This window comes from Micropterus dolomieu, unplaced genomic scaffold, assembly GCF_021292245.1.
Source record: "Micropterus dolomieu isolate WLL.071019.BEF.003 ecotype Adirondacks unplaced genomic scaffold, ASM2129224v1 contig_3395, whole genome shotgun sequence".
NCBI lineage: Eukaryota > Metazoa > Chordata > Actinopteri > Centrarchiformes > Centrarchidae > Micropterus > Micropterus dolomieu.
Genome location: NW_025732385.1, coordinates 1 through 6,576, shown reverse-complemented (window position 1 = coordinate 6,576; position 6,576 = coordinate 1). Strand labels below are relative to the sequence as shown.

General features: G+C 40.6%; 1 long non-coding RNA gene across 1 annotated transcript; it reads left to right on the top strand.

Moving 5' to 3' along the window:
- Positions 1–433: 433 nt before the first annotated feature.
- LOC123964575 lies at positions 434–4,207 on the top strand. Its single transcript, XR_006823479.1, has 3 exons — positions 434–830; positions 1,295–1,518; positions 2,442–4,207. It is a non-coding gene; the product is annotated as an uncharacterized LOC123964575 (long non-coding RNA).
- Positions 4,208–6,576: the final 2,369 nt, after the last annotated feature.

Here is a 6,576-nt window from a genome sequence, read left to right as displayed (position 1 = left end):
TGAGTAGAGGACGGACAGACTGGGGACACATTTGGAAAACAAGGACAAAGATTCAAAGCTTCTAGGAAATAATAAACTTCACATGTTTAATATTTCAGCTGTTTGTTCAGGCTCAGAAATGCTGATGTCTGTATTCAGATGGGAAATAATATCAATAATCAATAATCTCCAAACAAGCAGAAAGCAGATGAAAGTAAAATGTCTCCTGTCTGATGGTGCGGAGGACGACTTGACTGACAGCTGTAGAAATGAGCAACATGAAGTCAGCGTGCAGCTGCAGCAGAGGAGTTAGTCTCTCCTTTCTGCAGCTGGGACTCAAGTTGTCTGAGAACAGGGTTTGAAATGCTGCTGAGTTCACATGTGCTGTTTTATAGAGACCTGATCTCTGCTGCTTCCATCAAAAGATGTTTGAACAACAGGAAACATTACAAGTCCTGACTGGAGGCTTTTCTCTTTCTGTTCAGAGCCACCGGAGCTGAAGGAGACAGTGGAGGCTGGAGAGGACGCCACTCTTCAGTGTCAGAGTCACGGAGGTGCTGAGATCACAGTGATAGAGTGGATCAGAACTGACCTGAAGTCAGATGATTTTGTCTTCTACCTCAGCCCTGATCAAACAAACGGAGAGTACCAGAATTCATTGTTTGAGGGTCGAGTGGAGCTTCAAGATCCAGAGATGAAGAACGGAGACGCTTCTGTGATTCTGAAGAACGTCAACATCAAGGACACTGGAACATATGAGTGTTGGATTGGAGTGAAAAACAACACAAGACGCAGAAAGAGAGACGCAACTGAACCCATCAGCACCATCAAGCTGACAGTGACAGAGCCAGGTGAGCGTGTAGAGCTCAGAGTGTCTCTTTGTCTCTCAGGTGAGCGTGTAGAGCTCAGAGTGTCTCTTTGTCTCTCAGGTGAGTGTGTAGAGCTCAGAGTGTCTATTTGTCTCTCAGGTCAGCGTGTAGAGCTCAGAGTGTCTCTTTGTCTCTCAGGTCAGCGTGTAGAGCTCAAAGTGTCTCTTTGTCTCTCAGGTGAGCGTGTAGAGCTCAGAGTGTCTCTTTGTCTCTCAGGTGAGCGTGTAGAGCTCAGAGTGTCTCTTTGTCTCTCAGGTGAAGCTGCTTCCTGGTAGTTGAGCTGAGAAACATCACAGATCAGATGTTTGTGTTTTAGAAAGATGTTGCTGATGAGACTTTAGAGGAAACAGCTGCTACGAGTCATGTGATCAAAGTGCAGTAGATAATGTCTGACATTCTGTTCACCTGCTGACAGCTGATACCTCACACCTGTTTCAACTCTGCAGGTCACACAGCTGGACACAAGGAGGGAGGAGACAAGGAGGGAGGAGACAAGGAGGGAGGAGGCCAGGAGAGAAATGTTGTCGGCCTGACAGTTTCTGTGCTTCTTGTTGCTGTTGTTGTTGCTGGAATGATGGTCTTAAAAAAACTCAGAGAAAAAACAACTCAAACAGCAGGAGAGACGAACCCAAAATCAACATCATCATTAATCTGACAGTGACAGATCCAGGTGAGTGTGTCGAGCTCAGAGTGTCTCTCTATCTCTCTGTACCACAAAGCAGGATTTGAGCTTATCCAGGTAACTTTGGGGTTTTCAGCACCTCGACAGTGGGTCACTTCTTACCGTGGTAGATCGCCATGGTAACGTATGCTGAACGGCTAACCTGAATTTTGTATACGTGCTAAGAATATCATGAAAATGCATTAAAGTTCTGCTTTTAAACGCTATATTATTCTTTGTGGGGTTCATCAATTGTGATAAATTATCAGTATATATTTTATCAATGTTAAGAATCGTCAACATATTATTACACTTAGTAAAACTAGGCTACCATTTCTTGAGATTCAGTGAATTAAGTGAACGCACAATTCGGCAAAACGGATGTTTTGGAAATTTGCATCCACCTCTTTTCTCAGTATAAAAGAGCGTTACCTCCTGAGCGGTGTATGCAATTCATGGCAGGCATGCAGAATTCGGCACAACACCTGCGCTGCAAAACATCACTAGACCTCGTGAGAGGCCTGATCATTGTTCTAAGTTTACGCAGTCTACCAGAGGTAGATTGTGTCTGACTTGACGGTGCTGTTTTTATTCCCCTATTTATCAAGACAGTGAAAGTCAGCCAGTTATCTCAAACACACCTGTTGACTACCAGTTATACAGTGTCATAACTTCGACAGCTGTTTTCCAAAGTTAACATAGATCCTTATTAGCTAGGCTCCTTACATGCTTGCTAATAACTGTTTTGAAGGTGGGTCTCCGACATTGACATCGTTATGTTGGACAGATTTGTGCAGCGTTGTTTAGTATACCAACTTTTCAATTTTTTATTTGCTCTGTAGTCCGTTTAACACAGCCTGTGGCAGATGTTAAAATAAAAGGGTTTTCTTTTTATGTGAGGCTGAATATTCACACCTGTTTCTGCTCTGCAGGTCACACAGCTGGACACAAGGAGGGAAGAGACAAGGAGGGAATGTTTCACAGACAGGTGGTGTGTTCGCTCTTCATAGTGCTGGTTTTATGATCTTTAAAAAACAAAGCATGCACTGAGCATAATTCAAGAAAAAATCTGTAATGATCTTTATTCCTTAAAATGGTGACGGCACTGGCCATGCTCCTTATAACTTTCTCTTGACTTCTGTACTTTGCAAATAAAAAAGTCTAGGTGACGCAGTCCAACTCTAAAATCCATCCATGATAGTACTTTACTTTAGACTGCTGCGTTTAGGCGCAGCAACGCAGCAGCGTGTGTGAGTGTGTGTTGGAGAGAGATGCACACAAAGAACTGTCAAATTTAATATGGGAAAAAATTGATTTAAGGAAGTTAGGTATTTACTGCATCTACTCTTATTAGTAGTTAAACCGTGCACATTGAGGAAACAAGGCCCACAAATTTGGAGAGGGGTCCAACTGCAGACCTCCACCATCAGGCCACCTCCTCTTTCGGGACAGTCAGTTTTCACATCCCCACATTCTCGGTTGTTTCGCTACTCTACATATCGTGACATCGGTAGGTGACTGGTTAGCATTATCCAAAACATTGAGTAAAGTCTGAATGCACATATTCGCCGTCAAAATAGCTACCACTGTCAATATTGTACATCTAAATCACACAAATTGGAGAACGTTACACGTGTGTAAGTATTGTTCTACATAGGTAACGTTGGACTACGCCAACGGTGGCTAGCGTTAGCTCCTGAAGTAGCAGGATTAGCTTTATTTTTTTTATTTATTTTTTTTCCCTTTGGATAACCTAAGCTACTCATAGACTGTATGAAGCTGCTGTATGTTCGTTTTTTGTAAAAAAAAATTTGTCATATAGTAGTCCAGTTCCCACAGTTGTCCGTTTTTTCCTATTAAATTCAGCAGTAAAATGCCACAGTATATTAGGCTACTCTTCAAAGGGAAATTTATGAAGTGTGTGTGTGTGTGTGTGTGTTTTAAGAAGACTGGAAGAGAGGCTAAGTTACACTCTTAATGAACGACTATGTTTTTCTGTGAATTGATGTGGCTAGCTGTATGGACGGAGTTAATGTCCTATTGTGACAGAATAAATAAATAGTGCCTGTGTAAAAATAAAAAGATACTGTGACTAGTTGAAGGATTGACGCATATACAGTGGGCTTTGTTGCTACATTGGCACCTTAAGTGCTAAGTAGAATAGGCTCAAATTAATAGGCTATATTTAAGGAATTAGCCTACTAGTTTCCCGTTACAATGTTGACTAAATAATTAAATATAAATCAACGGCAAAAGCCCTCCCCTTATGTCTACGTGATTGAACTTTATAATTTTTCAATGAGTTTCCTGTCAAATCGCACGCTTTTATTTGGTAGTTTTTTCATGTATTTCCTGTCCTGACCGGCCTGACAGTGGAGGTCTGTTGGACCCTCTTGCAAATTTGCCATTATAGGGTTCCCTAGTAGACACGAACCGTGTGTGTGTGTGTGTGTGTGTGTGTGTTACATATTACCACAATATAAAACTAGTGTGTTTAGTCCTGCTTTCAAAATGTTATTAAAGTCAAGGTACACACTTATTAGCTAAGTGGAACTACTTTACATAATGTTGACAGTTAAATCTAAATGCTTCATGTTGTAAAATATTAATCTTCTGAGTAACCTATTAATACATGTCTTTTTTTTTTATTTGAATGTAAACCTGTGTTTTTCTTGCCAATAAAGCTTCACTGAATTAACCTACAGTTGTCAGATTAATAGTAATTTTCCACCAGTTGTTCACCAGAAATAATCAGAGCTGAACCTGTGGATGCTGGATGCTGGAAACTATACCGGTATGCATATATCAAGTTACACACATGTAAGCGTTATGTCCCCAGAGAGTTAATCTACAATTTTTTTTTAAACAAACATGTAGCTCACAGTCCAGTCTGGCTTCTTTCTTAATGTCAGTTATTTGTTGACTTTCGAACAGCGTCCTGCTTATAGAGCAGATGTAACAAAGAGACAATAAACCTGAAACAGGATCATTAACTTTCCTTAAATGTTACTCTGGAGCTGAGAGAGGAAATCATCCGTCTGGGCCCGTCTCTGTGATCAGAACAAAATGGCAGGACTTTCAGAGGGTGGAGTTTGGTATGAAGCAGCACTGAGCTCATTGTAACTTCCCCACCCCCACGTCTCAGTCTGAATCAGGATGTGGGTTCAGTTCTTCGTCTTCACTGCTGCTGGGTAGAAACTAACATGAGAACAGACTGCTGCTCTTTTATTCATTTATATCTGAAGATACTTAAGTTATTTATCAAACACCAAGTTGAGAGTTCAGATCTTCATATATACTGTTTCTGTCAGACTGAACTTAACACTGTATATAAACATGATCTCATCTACTGCTATGGACAGATCTATGGGACAGAATCACTTTGAATAGCTGTGGCTGTCTGCTTTGTGTTTGTGGTCATCGTAGTTTTTCCCCCTGCAGCAACACAGACTCGAATGTTCTGCTGTGATAAATTTCCAGAACACAGAATAAATAGACTGACTGCAGCTGTTAACATGGAGGCTTTTGCTGGATCGGGATCACTGAAACCTGATCTCATCATTTATTTAAACACCTTATCTGAAATTTCACCTTGTGGCTGCTAACTGGTTTTCTCTCAGGGTCGTGTTTATATCTTTCTGTCCAGCCGTGTTTAATGTATAAATAAGAGTCAGTGTGACGAATCATAACAAGGGAACTTTTCTTTGTCTCATGACCTCTGATGTCCATGAAGGGTTATATATATTTTTCCCATCGGTATGTTGTCATGTTGCTGTTTGTGTCTCTCATGTCATCATATTTAAGTTTAGCTCCTGGTTTTCTGAACAATATATAAAAATATCTCGTTACCTGGAAACACCAGACGGTAGGTTCACTCTAGGTTTGTCAGCAGGTGTGTTTAATCTCTGAAGCTGAACGCTGTGACCTGAATGTAACATGACAGGCTGATTCCTGCAGAAATATTTACTATTAATCCTTTTAGTAACAATTTGTTTTTGAGCAACAGTTCATCACAACACAGCTTACAGTGTGTCAGTGGTACTTTCAGGGACACAATGTAAGTTGGAAACTAACACCTCATTGTTATCTTTACCAGCACAACCAACTACAGAGGAACTATCAGGGGAAACCGCTGATCTGAGTCACATTGAAAAGACTCCTCATAAGAAGCCATTTTGCAGTGAATCTTTAACTCTCTGTCTGTCTGTGAGCAGCAGCAGGATAAACTCCCTCATGTTACAGTCTGCAGAAGATAAAAACTGATTTGAATCCCAAATGTGGAGGCAAAGTGTTTCAGCTGCTGTTAAACTCAGAGCTTTAAACTCTGAATGATCTGTTTTCTCATTAGATTTCTCTCTCCGAGTCATGTTCATATATTTAGTGCAGTTTGTGTGAATAGAGTCATTGTGTTTCCTGGTTGCTACAGAGACGAGACCACAGAACCAGACCAGAGGAAGTTTACTAGATGTTATAAAAACAGAGTGCAGAAAGAGGAAGCTGCACTCAGCCTGAAACTCTGTTGAAGTTTGAAGTGTGAAAATAAAACTGAGAAATATTCTCTTAGTTTGTGAACTCTGTATTGTAAAGTTCCAGTTTAAGTGTCTCCTGATGCTTTCATTATCAATCGCTCTGGAAGGAGTCACAGGAAACTAAACCGAAAGTTTGGATGCAGAGGCTTATACTCGACGTTTTTCTGCAGTTTCAAGCTAATTTAAGCTGAAAAAAATAAAGAAATAAAGCTTTATAAAGCAGGAAGTTGTTTTGTTACAACAGCAGAGGAGGAGCCTCGTGTCCTCCACCCTACTGAGCAGCTTGTTGTTCACTCTCTGATATTTAAAATTTCAACATCTGCACTCCCACACTGTATTCTTGCTTTATACACTGCTCAAAAAAATAAAGGGAACACTTAAACAACACAATGTAACTCCAAGTCAGTCACACTCCTGTGAAATCAAACTGTCCACTTAGGAAGCAACACTGATTGACAGTCAATTTCACATGCTGTTGTGCAAATGGAAAAGACAACAGGTGGAAATTATAGGCAATTAGCAAGACACCCCCAATCAA